Source organism: Myiozetetes cayanensis, unplaced genomic scaffold, assembly GCF_022539395.1.
Source record: "Myiozetetes cayanensis isolate MyiCay16 unplaced genomic scaffold, myiCay2020 scf21, whole genome shotgun sequence".
In the NCBI taxonomy this organism is placed as follows: domain Eukaryota; kingdom Metazoa; phylum Chordata; class Aves; order Passeriformes; family Tyrannidae; genus Myiozetetes; species Myiozetetes cayanensis.
This window is the reverse complement of record NW_026087423.1, coordinates 1,834,177-1,848,105: the sequence shown is the minus strand read 5'-3', so window position 1 is coordinate 1,848,105 and position 13,929 is coordinate 1,834,177. Positions and strand designations below refer to the sequence as shown.

At 55.7% G+C, this 13,929-nt stretch overlaps 1 protein-coding gene across 2 annotated transcripts in view; it reads right to left on the bottom strand.

Annotated features, from left to right (window-relative positions):
- The window catches only part of NOS1 (nitric oxide synthase 1), a 74,986-nt gene that overhangs the window by 60,502 nt on the left and 555 nt on the right, over positions 1 to 13,929 (bottom strand). The window lies entirely within an intron of this gene.

Below are 13,929 nucleotides of genomic sequence, written 5' to 3'. Positions count from 1 at the left end.
ATCTATTTTTTTTCCCATGCAGTGACACATTTCAGAGGGCTGCAGGTCAAAGACTCTTTTGAAAAGACCCAAATCCTTAATCTTAAGTGAGAAGTTATCACCGGAGGACCTTGGGGTGGGTGGTGACAAACACAGGAAAGGGCCCTGCGTCAGCCAGGGCTCTGGGTAAATAGGGCCAGGGAGGAGAGTGGAGGGCTGGGAGCAGCCTGACGAGCCTGATAAGCCAAATCTGCAAAGCATTCATTGCAAAAACCGACACAAAGCAAACCCAAAAGCAGAGGAACAGCTGCTGTCGAGTCCTTAATTTCTAAAGAGGAGCAAGAAGGAAAAAAAAAGCCAAAAATAATCCACTCCCCACCCGCCAAGCCCCTCATGTGCTGCCCCACGGGGTGGGTGGGGAGGGAGGCTCCAGCATTCTCTGCTCCCTCAAGAGCCCTTAAAGGAAGCAGTGAATTTGGGAGAGAGCTGTGCAACCCCTGCAACACAGCAACCCAGAGGGCAGGGTTAGGTGGGATATTGGGAAGGAATTCCTGGCTGTGAGGGTGGGGAGGCCCTGGCACAGGTTGGCCAGAGAAGCTGTGGCTGCCCCTGGATCCCTGGAAGTGTCCAAGGCCAGGTTGGATAGGGCTTGGAGCAACCTGGGCTAGTGGAAGGTGTCCCTGCCCATGGCAGGGAGTGGACAAGGATGAGCTTTAAGATCCCTTCCCACCCAAACCATTCCATGACTCTGGGATGATCCCAGCCTCTTCCTGGATGGAGCAGAAAAAAAACAAGGGGAAGGTGGCAACACTGAAGGCTAATCCAATCCCCCAAACTACTCACAGCCCCAGCAAAATTAATAACAGTAATAAAAGAAGCCTTGAGTGGTGTTGAAGTGTGGAGGGACTAAAGGTGTTGGTTTCCCACCCCGGAATCAGCCCCGTTCAGCCATGGCCAAAGAACAGCCATGGATCATTCCCAGCCCAAACTCAGCAGCTCCCAAAAAAAAAAAAAAAAAAGGGAGACAAACAACAACTCCAGAGACAGAGATATGTTTTTTTCCATCTTTTCTTTCCCAAACCAAACAGAAAGGCGGCGTTCAGGCTTCCCACCAACCGAGCAGAAGTTTGCAGGAGCTACGCCAGGAATTTAGATTTATTTCTGGCACGGCTTTAATGGGATGTTGAAGTGCTGCTGTAATTTAAAGGTATTTAACAGCTTTTTCTAAGCAAACCCTTCCCCAGAGCACTTTGCTTTGAGCTGCTGAACACCAGCAAGGCCAGGAGAGCTCAGCACCCCGACACGGAGCCCTGGCAGCAGGTTGGAATATGCCAGGCCCCGAGCTCGCAGCTTTAAAATAAAATAAAATAAAATAATAATAATGAAAAATCAATTTACAGCTTTTTGGCTCCTTCCAGACACAGCCTTGGTGATTCATTCCCTTCCAAAGGTTCTCTGCCTGTGGTCAGAAGCATCCCTGATGCTTCCTCGGGAGATCGCTGGTGCCACGTGGGGGTCCAGCCCAAATCCCACCACCCTGTTTTGCAGATCTCAGCCCTGCCATTGAATTCAGCTGGATTTAAGAAGAGGCAGATGGATGAACCAGAGCCCAGCTGGATAAACCCTGCTCCCTTAGGGAAGTGATTACCAAGGGTATCCCCAAAAAGAAAAAAAAAACACCCTTCAAAGTGTTTTGGTGCTGCCAGAGGAGGGAAGTTGTGCCTGTGTTTAAAAACCAGAGGGTTTCCACCTCTTGACGTCTCTGGTGGGTGGTGGTAACTCCACCAGGGAGGTTTTGGCTGCCCACAAACCCCAAACCAGCTGCAAGGAAATATCCTTCCCTCAGCGTGCAGCTTCTCCAGTCATGGGGAAGCCCCAGGCAAGGAGAGGTTTCCTGATGTCCCATCCCTGGAAGTGCTCAAGGCCGGGTTGGATAAACTTGGAGCAACCTGGGCTGGTGGAAGGTGTCCCTGCCCATGGCAGGGGGTGGCACTGGATGAGCTATAGGGTCCTTCCCACCCAAACCATCCTGTGATTCCATGATGGGCACACACAGACCTTCCCAGTCCCCCCACTCAGACCTGGGATCCTGTCCAGTTTGCAGTGGGAGGCGGTGAAATCCCGGGATATCCTGTCTCTCCATGCCAGGAAAACACCGGAGGGGCCCCACCTGTTTTGATTTCCAGGCTCCTGCTTTCCCTGCTGCCTCCTAACACCCTTCACCCTCAGGAGAGGACTCAGCTCAGTGAAGATTGAATCCATCGTGGTGACACCAACACCTGAGCCAGGTCCTGCCCACGGCCAAGGCTGAGACTGTCCAGGCTTTGCCTGACTTGTGGACATCCTGGTCTCTCCTAAAGCCTCATGTGGAGCTGGGGGATCGTTCTGCTGGCTGGGGGGTCATGGCTGTGGGATTCCCTGCTCTGCATCCCTCCACATCCAGCTGGTCGAGCTTCTGCTCCCAGCCCAGCAGGCTGTGGGTGGTGAACCCCACTGTGGACAGTCCCAGCCCCATCCCAAATGAGAGCAGCATGGAATGGTCCAGCCAGCAGGGAGGAAGAGGTGCTCAGGGTACCAGGAGAGCCGGCATCCCAACCAGCCTATTTTTTTATTCTATTTTTTAATTTTTTTTTTTTTTTAGCAGTGTTATTTTCCCATCCTCATTTGAGGGTGTTTTGCAGCAGGAGCAGCTGATGGGCTGGAAAAAAAGGCTCTGAGTTAGGAGCGGGGGGTACCCAGCCATGCAGCCCAAGGGAGAGGTTTGAGGCTAAAAACACAGTAAACAGGAAAAACAGCCCAACAAATAAACAGGCCACCTTGGACCAGTGAAGCAATGCCCTGGGAAACACTGGAAAACAACCACCCTCCTCCCCAATTACCATTTTAAAAATGGGAAAGTGAGGCCTGGAAGGGGCCAAGGTGGGTCACCACGGGTTTGCAGCACCCCCAAATTTCAAAGGGAAACATACAAATATCAGAGCACTTTTCTTTTTTCCTTTCCTCACCTGCCTGCTGGATGAGGGACAGGGCTTGGGGTTTCCACTGCCTGCTTAAAGGACCATCAGGAATTCCTCGAGCAGGGGAAGGCTGGAAAATTCTCACCCCAGTGCACCAGCAACAGCCAGAGGAGCCCAGCCCGGGACTTGGCAAACCCAAATGCTTCTGTTTGCCACTGAGACAGAAATAAATTGGAGTCAGGCACTCTGAAAGAAAGACCAGGAAGAAAACAAACCAACCCCAAGCAGGATCGAGATCGAGCAAGAAAAGAGCTTTGCAGAACCCCGAGTCACAGCAGGCGGATCCTGCCCTGCTCCTTGAGCTGCAACGAGAGTTCCCAGCCCCAAAGTGCTCCCCAGAAGAGAGCCCAGCCCCCCCCAGGGAGGCTGGCTCCTCATCCCTGCGTGACATGAGGCCAATGTGGGAAGTTTGGGGACACCTGCAGGCTGCTGGAGGAGGAGGGGAGGGATGTGGCATTAGCAGAGGCTCCACGGAGATGCTGCCAGGGCTGGAGCCCCTCTGCTCTGGAGCCAGGCTGGGACAGCTGGGGGGGTTCACCTGGAGAAGAGAAGGCTCCAGGGAGACCTGAGAGCCCCTTGCAGGGCCTAAAGGGGCTCCAGGAGAGCTGGAGAGGGACTGGGGACAAGGGATGGAGGGACAGGACACAGGGAATGCCCAGAGGGCAGGGATAGATGGGATATCAGAAAGGCTGTGAGGGTTGGCAGGCCCTGGCCCAGGTTGCCCAGAGAAGCTGTGGCTGCCCCTGGATCCCTGGGAGCCACCTGAGGTAGTGGAAGGTGTCCCTGCCCATGGCACGGAGTGGAATGGGATGAGTTTTGAGGGGTTGATGCTCTTTGAGCTAATCCAGCCCCTGCCAGAGGTTTGCACCTAAACCCCACTGCCTGCACAGATTGTTGGTCACCTTCTCCTCTGCCCTGACCTCACCCCAACCAAGGCCCTGGGGCCACAGTGACCAATTGATGAGGGTCCCATTGATGAGGCAGATCAGTGCTGACCCCCTCAGCCCAGAGCAGCCCTGCCCTCACACTGCCCCTGATCACACAACCAGGAGGTCGCTGCCCTTCCCTGCTGCAGCTTGAGGTCAGAACAAAACACACCTCGGTGCCACTCAACTCTCCCACAAAGAAATCGCCGCCTTTCCAGAGCGTGTTTTCCCCTCACAGCCCATTTCTCCTTCCCTGCTGGTCTGTAAAGAAGTCTCTCTCACCTTCTCTGGATTTTAAGAGTGACAACAACCTCAAAATGTGTTTTTCTTGCTCTCAGGGTCCTATCAGCTCCCCCACCAAGGGGAGGACAGGCCAGCCTACAGCCCTGAGCTGCCCTCGTGGGGCACAGGATGAGCTGCACGAAGCAGAGCCCTTCAAACCTGAGGGTTTGAACCCGAGAAAGGCTCCCCCACCCCTTTTTCTTGCTCTCTCTTTGGTTTTTTCTTCTCCCCCTCTCCCTTTCTCCCCCCCCCCCAAGCCTCTTAGTCCCAGTGGCCAAGAACATTTAGTCTGGCCGGGAAAAGGAAATCTCATTACAGAATTATGGTTCATTTAGCAGGTCCCACTGGAAGCCCTGCAATAACCACTGGCTTCCTAACAGGATTAGCCAGTGTCTGAACCTCCCGATCTCCCTGCAGGCATCTCCACCCCCCAGACAGGCTCAGGGACCCCAGAAAGCCCCGAGCAGCCACAGAAACCCACGACTGAGGTGGATGCAGAGAGAGGAAGATCGAGGGGAGCCAAAGGTGGCTTTGCTGGTGTGAACGCGGGCACTGCCAGCTGAGGTTGGGACAGCTTACCCCAGAGGTTATCCCAGGCTCTCCAGATACAAATCCCGCTTTGCTTTGGCTGTCTTGGCCTCTTCCAACCTGTCCATCCTCACCCAGCACTGCAGGTTGGTTCCCAGGAGGGGACTGGGGACATCAATGTAGGAGACACAAGGGAGACACTGGAGTAGTGCAAGTCCTGCTGCGGTGTTGGACAGGACATTCCCTGCCTGCTGCACCTCAACCAGGACCCAGGCACTGGCTCAAACCATACTTTGAGCTGGCTGAGGGTCCTCCTGATGTCAGTCTTGGAGTCTACATAACCATCAAGGTGTTTGGTTGGCATCACATTGCCCAGTGACACGATTTCTGGGATCAGCTCTCTCTTGCTGAAAGGATGGGAAAATATAATTCAGAGGAGAAGGTGAAGGAAAAATTTCAAATCATACAGGGCCACCAGAAGAGTCAAGCTCAGGCTTTGCCTTTAGTGCTGCTGCAATCTTTGCTTCTCCCATCTCCCTGTCCCCTCCCAGCACCAGGAAGAGGTGGTGAAAGGGCAGTAAATTGGGTGTAGCACATATGAATCCACCTCCTTGATTTCACAGGGGTGAACATCTGCCTCTCACCACGGTTCAGGCATGGAGGGAACACAAAGGCTGCCCCCACCAGCAGAGCCACCAGGCTGTGGATGGCAAATCCAGCTCTTCCTCAGCCTGGAGCTGGCTGAGGGCTTGGCACAGCAGCCTGGCCTTGGGAGGGAGGGAGGGAGGCAGCAGCAGAAGTGCTGCAAAATATCCTGCCTCCAGCAACTGGTGTGGATGGTGGGAAGAGTCTCAGCAGCTCCCTCCAGGTGTCACCTGGGAAGGAAGGAGCTCAAAGCACGAGCAGGATTTGCCTGGTTTGCCTCCCTCAGAGCAGGGAGAGGCAGCACAGCTTTGGTTTAACCAACAGCAAAAGGAGGGAAATTGTTGGAACAAGTTTGCCAAGTGGTGTCATCACACACCTTACTCCACCACACATCCACTCATCTCTATCCCATCAAACCTCTATCAATCCCTATCCCATCACACCTCTCCACAGGGAGCATCCCACTACACTGGTTTTCTGTCACAAGGGACGGGGGTTCCCTCAACCCCTCTGTGTCTGGGGAGTTCTGTTGGTGCCCCAGGAAAGCCAAGCTCTCCACACCTTTATTCCATGCATTCCCTGCTGCCAGTGCCTTTGAAGGACTCACAGTGACAGGTTATGGAATAACACTCCTGGTTAATACAGGGACTAATAGAAAACTGTGGCAGGTTAAGGTTCAGGGATTGCCAGTGACAGGATCTGACTGCACAAACACACCCAAAGCAATAAAGAGACAAGCTCTAATCCCTAAAACAACTGAGCTCAAGGCAATAATTTGGAGTTATGGGGCTTACCCAAGAGCAATCACGATGGGGGTGAGGGGGGTTCAGCCTGTCAGCTGATCCCAGGAGTTATTCCACAGGTCTCACAGAACATTCTGAGTTGGAAGGGACCCACAAGGACATCAAGTCTAACCCTTCAGTGGCTGGCCCAGAGGAGTCTTTCCCAACTTCTGCCCTTTCTTTAATTACTTTTATTCTGTCTGTTCAGGCCTGACTCATCAGACAGACCTTTCTCACTGAGTGGTGTCAAGTTCTCCCTCTTCACTCTTGAAGGTGCAGTCACTGAAACACAGAGCAGGGGTCACACCTTGGGGTGGTCACCCCTTGGGGGTGGGGAACTCGGGGTTGGAGGTGTGTGTCGATGGCACAGCTCGATTATAATGAACCACAGTCACCCAAGGAGAGTGATTTCACCACAGCAGCAAGACATCTCCTCCCTCTCCTTTGGGCGACAGCTGCCATGAGGTTTATCAGCTACGAGTCCTCCTCCCCAAAAGGGTTTCAGCAGAAAATCAAAGGAATTCAACAGAAATCCTTTGAGGATCCTTCCAGAAATCCTTGGCCTCTCCACCAGACCACCCTCCATTTCATCCCCCTTAACAATGGGCCCAAGCCTGCAGACTGGGTGTGTGTGGGGAACCCTCATGGAATTCCTCCATGGGGGATGCCGATGGCATCCCAGCCAGGGATAACAACTGCATTTCCCCCTGTTATCTCTGTACCAGTAGAATGTGAATATAACTTCTCAGTTTTCTCTGATTTTAACCCCAATCCTCTCCCCACCCCATGGCAGAGCCAACACTGACCCCTGGCCCTCCACGAGGACCATGACCACAGACACCACGAGGGGTGGGAGCCCTGGGAGGGCCTGGAGCCCACCAGAACCCCACCTCCAGAGCTGCTGCTCCTCCCTGACAGCACAAGGAGCTGGGAGTGTTGGCTCCCAACCTTGATACTCTGAGTGGTTTGAGGTGGCTGACAAACATCATCAGTGCTGGAGGAAATAAGAGGTCACCTTATGGGCTGTTCTTTTGAAGGCAGAGCCCTGAACCCCCATGCCCGTGGCTCCCACGCTGTCCCAGCTCCACCAGCAGGTGTTTCCATCATTAGGAAGACTTTCGTCTGGAGGTGCAGGGATGTGGTGGCCTTCACACCTCTGTGTGGGCTGGGGTTAAGCGCTGGGGTTGGCGCTCAGAGGGTGCCAGCGAGCGGGGTTTGCGCTCACAGGGCCACAGGGACGTTCCCAAAAAGGCATTGGGGACCTCATGGGTTTGGCAGCACAAGGCCCAGGGTGAAGGCTGTGGGAAGGGAGGAGGCAGGGATGAGGCAGGGATGATGAGAGGAGAGAGAGCTTTGCTCCTGCACGCAGCAGTTAATTCAGTTTGCGGCATCTCGCCGAGGCCCGGGGCTGAGCAAGAGGCCAGAAGGGGTGAGGTGCTCCTGGAGCTAATGAGAACACGTGGGTTGTGATTGTGCTGCTGGGGACAGCACCCCAGGAGGGGGCAAACCCCCGTTCCAGGCCTTCCACCAGCCTCACAGACCGGGAACACAAGTGGATCCGCCGTGGAGTGGGGGAGGACAGACGACCTCTCCTGGAAAAGGGGTGTCTGAGCTCTGCCAGAGCATCAGGGCTGGGATGGTCTCACTCCCTCAGTGCAGAAATCGCTGTTGTACCACTCACCTTGGCTTTTGAGAGGGTTTTCTCTCCCCTTTTGCCTGCAGACTGAGCTGGCACAGAGGTGGGAGTGCACCCTGAGCACCGTCCCCCTCCCCAGCACTGCTCTCTACCACCACTTGGCAGACTGGGAACGTTACTGGGCGAGCTGGGGGTGAACACACCTGACCTTTTAGCAGGGCCATGAACAACATCCAAGAGCATCAACCACCCAGGGAAGGGGATACAGCGCTTGTACCCCCTCCCTGGTAGCAAGTCTTGATACAACTACAAACCATCCACTGCCCAAAACAGCCTCACAGTTCCCCCCCTCCTCTTTTCCCGTTTCTCTCTCTTCTTGTTTGTTTGTTTGGCCATCCAAGCGTTTATCAGCAGCAACAGGCTCTGGCAACCCAAAACTTCCCCTTGGGGAAGAAGTTCTGGCATCCAGCAACCAAGTCAGGAGACTCTGGAAAGTTGCTCCGAGCCTGTCTCATCTCACGACTTGACATATCCCCGCTGTCCATTTCCCTTCCCAAGGAAATCTGATTTGTTACAAAGTTTATAGTTCCAGTGACCTAATCCCAGCATAGTTGTTCCTGTTTTCCCTTTAATTTACTGCCGCAGCTCGTATTAATTGACGTATTGCAGAGGGGTTTTGAGCCGAGCTAATTGTTTTAGAAAGAGGAAAAAAAAAGAAAAAGAAAAAAGAAAAAGGCAGAAAGAAAGGGAGATGTGAGGTCCCTTAGTGGATTATGGAGGGATTCGAACCGGCAGCCACTTGGAAAAAGCAATAATTCCAAACAGAAGCAACTGTCTGGAGAGGGGGAGGCTCTCCAGGCTCGCAAGGTGCTGTCATGACGCCTGCAAACAGAAGTAACTTCCCTGGGATGACCTTGAGGAGAGAGGAAAGGAGAGGGAGAGCAGGGCTGGGATGGCCTTGCTGCTCTGCTGGAGCTGCCTTCACCCTTCTGGTTCTGTCCTCACCTGAGCTGCTTCTGCCTCTGAAGGATGGTGGGGACCAGGAGAGCTCCTGAGCACAGGAAAAAGGCAGATGTCACCTATCCTCCAGCAAGGATGAGCTAGGGAAGCACAGGCTGCTCATCTTCCCTGAGAAGGTGATGGAGCAAATCCTCCTGGAAGCCATTTCCAGCCATGATGGACGGGAAAGACACTGGGAAGTGCCAGCAGGGATTTTCTGAGGTGTAAATCACGGCCAATGGGCCTGATCACTGCCAGGGAGGGAGCACTGGCTCTGTGGATCCAGGAGGAGCAGTGCAAGCTGTGGAACTTTGCTTTAGCAGGGCCTTTGCCAGAGTTTTCTGTAGTATCACAGAATAAAATCATGGAATGGCTTGGGTTGGGAGGGATCTTTAAAGATCAACTCGTCCAACCTCCTGCCATGGGCAGGGACACCTTCCACCAGCCCAGGTTGCTCCAAGTTTATCCAACCTGGCCTTGGACACTTCCAGGGATCCAGGGACAGCCACAGCTTCTCTGGGCAACCTGTGCCAGGGCCTCCCCACCCTCACTGTAAAACACTCCTTCCTTATATCCAACCTAAATCAATCCTGTTCCTGCTTAAAACCACCCCCCTTGGCCTGTCCTGGTGGCCAAGTGGTGGAGAACCAGCTAAGCTGAGGCTGCACTCTCAGCTCACCGTCAGAGGACATGGGGAGGGAGGAGCAGATGACCTGGGAAGTCAGGGCTGCCAGAGAAACAGCCCAGCAGCAGCTCAGGGAGTTCGGAGGCAAACCCCAAGTCCTGCCCCTGGAATGAGATAACCCCAAAGAACAGGACAGGCTGGGCCCAAACAGCTGCCAAGCGGCTTTGGAGAAAGGATGTGGAGATACTGGAGGACAAGGACAAGCACAGTTCAGCTTGGCCAAACCCATCTGCTTCCCTGGGCTGTTATTCCCCTCTGTTTGCTGCTCACAGGTCTGGATGGTGTCCAGGTCTGGACTCCACGGGATCAGACAGACATGGACACGCTGGAGGAGCCCAGTGGAGACCCACCTGAGCAAGAGGCAGGAGCACACAGTGCTCAGGGGGAGGCTGCAGGAGCTGGGCTCCTTCTCCCCAGGGAAGAGGAGGGGAAGAAGAGAAGAGGGACTTGTCTGCAAGCACCTCAGGGGCAGCTGGGGAGAAGACAGGGGGAGGTCACCAGAGCATGAGATGTGATGGCACAAGATGGAACATCAGAAATCCTGAACTGCTGTGGGGGGGTAAAACACACGGGGTTGGCATCCTTGGAGTTTTCTGAAGGCCCTGCCTTGAGGAAGGATGCCCGTGGTGCAGGCAGAGGAGCCAGGGTGAAAGGCAGGGAACAGAGGATGCTCCTACAGTTTGGAGAGGTTTGGAGACTTCACACACAGTTTTGGGGGTTGGTTTGGAGCAGAAGCCAACCGAGAACGAGACAGAGGAGGAAGAGGCTCCACGAGCCCCAGCTCAGCTCCACCTGATGGGAGCACGCAGCGTTTCCACACCAGGCGTTCACTGTGGTGCTCCAGGCAGCTCCTGTCCCATGGAATCATGCAGCCAGGGAGGAAGAGGGATCTCCTCCGCCCTCCCTCATCTCCCTGCCCCCCAGCCCTCCTCCATCTCCCCTGGGACAGCCAAGGCAGAGGCAAAACCCCAGTGCTGGGTCAAACCAAGACCTTTCCAGGGAGCACCACAGTGGAGAAGCCTTTTGGAGATGGGGATACACATGGAGGGACCCCGAGAGGAAAACCCAACTCCCATGAGTCCCTGACACCCTCTAAACCACAGCATTAAAGTTCTCCAGGCAAGAAACTCGCTCCTGGTTGTTTTCCTGGTCGAAATGCCCCCCCTTTCCCATAAATCAGCCCAGGCTGTTTCAGCGCTGCTCTCAGGGAGAGGTTGATTTATTCGGGAGCAACACAGGGAGTTTCCAGATTAACACTAATTGCTCTCCCAAATTACTTAATAGTTTAAATTGCAGTCCTCTCTTTGGAAATCATCTCAGACAGTTCAATAAAAAACTATCATCGAAGAGAGACAACTGCAAATTGATAAAGTCTTTGAGACGAGGGTAATATCATTGTTGTCTGGCAAATTTATCCATCTGAAACCCAACGAGGAGGATAAACAGCCTCGCTCGGTGAGGAAGACACCGCCTGCCACCGAGTTGCTCGATTTTCTCTTCCAGAGATGCTCTTATTACTCAGAGAGAGACTGAAACCGGTGACTGCAACGCCCGAGAATGAATAGCTCCAGCCTTCTCCTCGCGGAGAAAAGGCAGAATTTAAAACAATTATAATAACAATGACACGGCGAGTGCCGGCGCTGCTTCTGACGGGGGTGGGGGGGAGCAGGGGCTGATGCTGCCCTCGGGGGAGGGGAGGGCCGCCGTGGATTCAGGAGCTGGCTGGTGGCCACCGAGCTCCCGCGGGGTTGAAATTGTCACCCAGGAGGGAAGGGGAAAACTTGTTTCATTTTGGCCGTTTCCCAATTTCCCGGCCCCTGCGGGCGCAGGAGGCGCGTTGAGGAGATGAGAGGGGGAGGGAGGGCAGAGGGGAGGTCGGGGCAGGGCTGAGGGGCGGGGAGGGGGAGCCAGACGCGTGCAGGGGGCTCAGGGTCCTCCTCCTGAAAAGAGGGGGGGGGACACAACGCCATCGAGGAGGCTTCGAACAGCAGGACTAACAGAGGGGCTGCAGAGGAAGCGCCAGGGTGCTTCGGGGGGATGCTGAGCAGGACAGACACCACCAGCACACCGGGAGCGTCCCCTCTGCCGTGCAGCTTTTTGGGGAGCTCACTGGGAGCATCCCCCCTGCTGTGTTATTTTGGGGTCCCGCTGTTCCCAGGGTCGGGGGGGACCTCAGCACCAGCACAGCGGCGGCCAGGCTCACCCTCCCGGGGTGCCCCCGTGCTGACAGCCCCCCAGAGCCCCCACCCAGCCCCTGCTCCCCCCACTGGCACACGGTCACCTGCCCTCTCTGGGGCCAAGCGAGTTGCCCGTTTCCTCTGGTTTTAAAACCATTTCTGGAAGGTTTGGCAGGAGGGTGAGGGTGGAACGAGGTCTTGGTCAACCACTGAGTGATGGGCAGTGGTTCAGACCCACCTGCCTTTAACACAAACCCCGTCCACCCTCCAGTCCCCAGCACGGGCATCGCACCAGAGAGAGCACCGACAAAACTCCTCACCAGGTCGGGGACGGGGTTTAAATGCAAAATGCTCAAGAGAGAGACCAAAAAACCCCCAGTTCTTTCCCCAGAGAGCAGTGTGGGAGCGAGGGGGTTACCGGGAGCCGCTGCCCAGCACGGTGCCAGGAGCCACAGGGATTTGGGAGAAAGCCCGGCCGATGGCTGCCATCTGCTCCTGGCACCTCGTGGCACTGCCAGAGCCCGACAGCACTCGAGTGCCTGGGGAAAATAAACCCCCCAAAAGCCAGACCTCCTTCCCTCCTTCCCTCCACACAGCCCCAGCCTCACGAGCCCACGCAGGGGTCTCGGGGTGGGAGGGCAGCAGCTGGGGCACAGTGGGCATGGAGAAGCAGTGACACGATGGTGGCACCACCCCGGGGCCACCCCACGTGTTGACAGGGCCCCCCAGAGCTCCTGATCCCACCCAGCTGAGCCCCTGCTCCTCCCCACGGCACACGGTCACCTGCCTCATCTGGGGCCGGGCTGGGACACCCTTCAGGCTGCTGAAGCTCCTCGGGTGGTGAAAGCCACCCTGCCAGGGGCTGCACAGCCAGTGTCCCCTGTCCCTCGTGGGATGGCTGGTGCCAGGCAGGCAGCAGGAGGGAGGGGAAGGATGGCGTGGGGGGTCCCCACGTGGGGGCTGCGCAGCCACTTCTGCCACCCAAAGGTGCACCAGCACCATCGGTTCCCTGCGGAAACAGCCGTGCCAAGCCACAGCCTCGTGTCCCAAGGACCTGTGGAAGCTCCTGGGGCCGCGGCGAGGGAGGGGCGAGGTGGCAGAGCCCGCGTTAAAGGGCACTCGCCCGGCGACCCGCGGGGCCGCGGCTTTGATTCCCCGCCAGCCACGGGGAACAGCGGCGTGGAGATCCATCCCTATCCCTCCGGGAAGGCATCGAAGGGAGCCAAGGCTTGGCAGAGCGGTCAAGTAGAGCAGGAAAGGGACAAACGGAGAGCGAGGCCCCGGCTGCTGCGTCCGGGTGACCTCCGAGCCGCGGGGGGGAAGAGGAGGGGGGGAGAGCGGCCGACTTTCCTGACCCACATCCCAACACCCCCTTGGGGCTCGGAGAAAGAGAAACCCTTTTTTTTTTTTTTTTTTTTTTTAATAAATAAAAAGAAGTCTCATTCATCATTCAGCCTCTGTTTGTTTTCTGCACTCCGCTAAGCTCAAACAAGCAAAACAGATTAGCTGGGCTCATTTGTTTCCTACTTAATTACACCTCTTCGGTGCTGATGTAATATTTCAAGATTTGGGTTGCTAAGGCTGAAAATCCACCTGCCCCCCTCCCACACCCACCTTGGCTTTTCATTCCCATCATGAAAAAGCCCAGATGGGGTGGTTTGGGGGTTTTTTTGAGGAAAAAACTCCTCTAATTATTGAGGAATTCAAGGCTCTGAATTCAGAAGCTGCCAGCGAGCGCTCAGGTTGTCAGAAGCAGATGGACGGCAGCTCCAGCTTTTGATCACGGGCTCCGAACCCCTCCCCAAAAAGCAGGGAGAAGGGGGGGAAGGACCCCACATCTGCAGCAGCACACGGCCACGGATAACTTTAGTCATTCCCACCCCACCCCTCCCGCCCCCTTCTCCAGGATTGCTTTGGCATCAATAGGACTTCCCAGGAAGCCGGAGCAGCTGCGAGCCGACGCAGTTTGCAGGATGAGGTGCTTGCAGGAGGAAGGGGCGCACGCCTCCCCCCAGAAGCTGCTTCCCTTCCCTTCCCTTCCCTTCTGGATGCTTTCCTTCCTCCCTCCCTTCCCCAGGCCCCGCAGCCGCCTCTCTGCACCCCAGGTGCCAAAAATCTGCTGTGGCTCACCGAGGCAGAGCGCGGCCCGCGGCGTGGAGGAGAAGCTGAAGGGCCCAAAAGCGCGGTGGGATGCACAGGGGAGCGATTTTTAAGGGTCCTGCCAGGGGGAGCTGCCGACCCGCTCGGGCCAAAGGGATGCTGCTGGCAGTGCC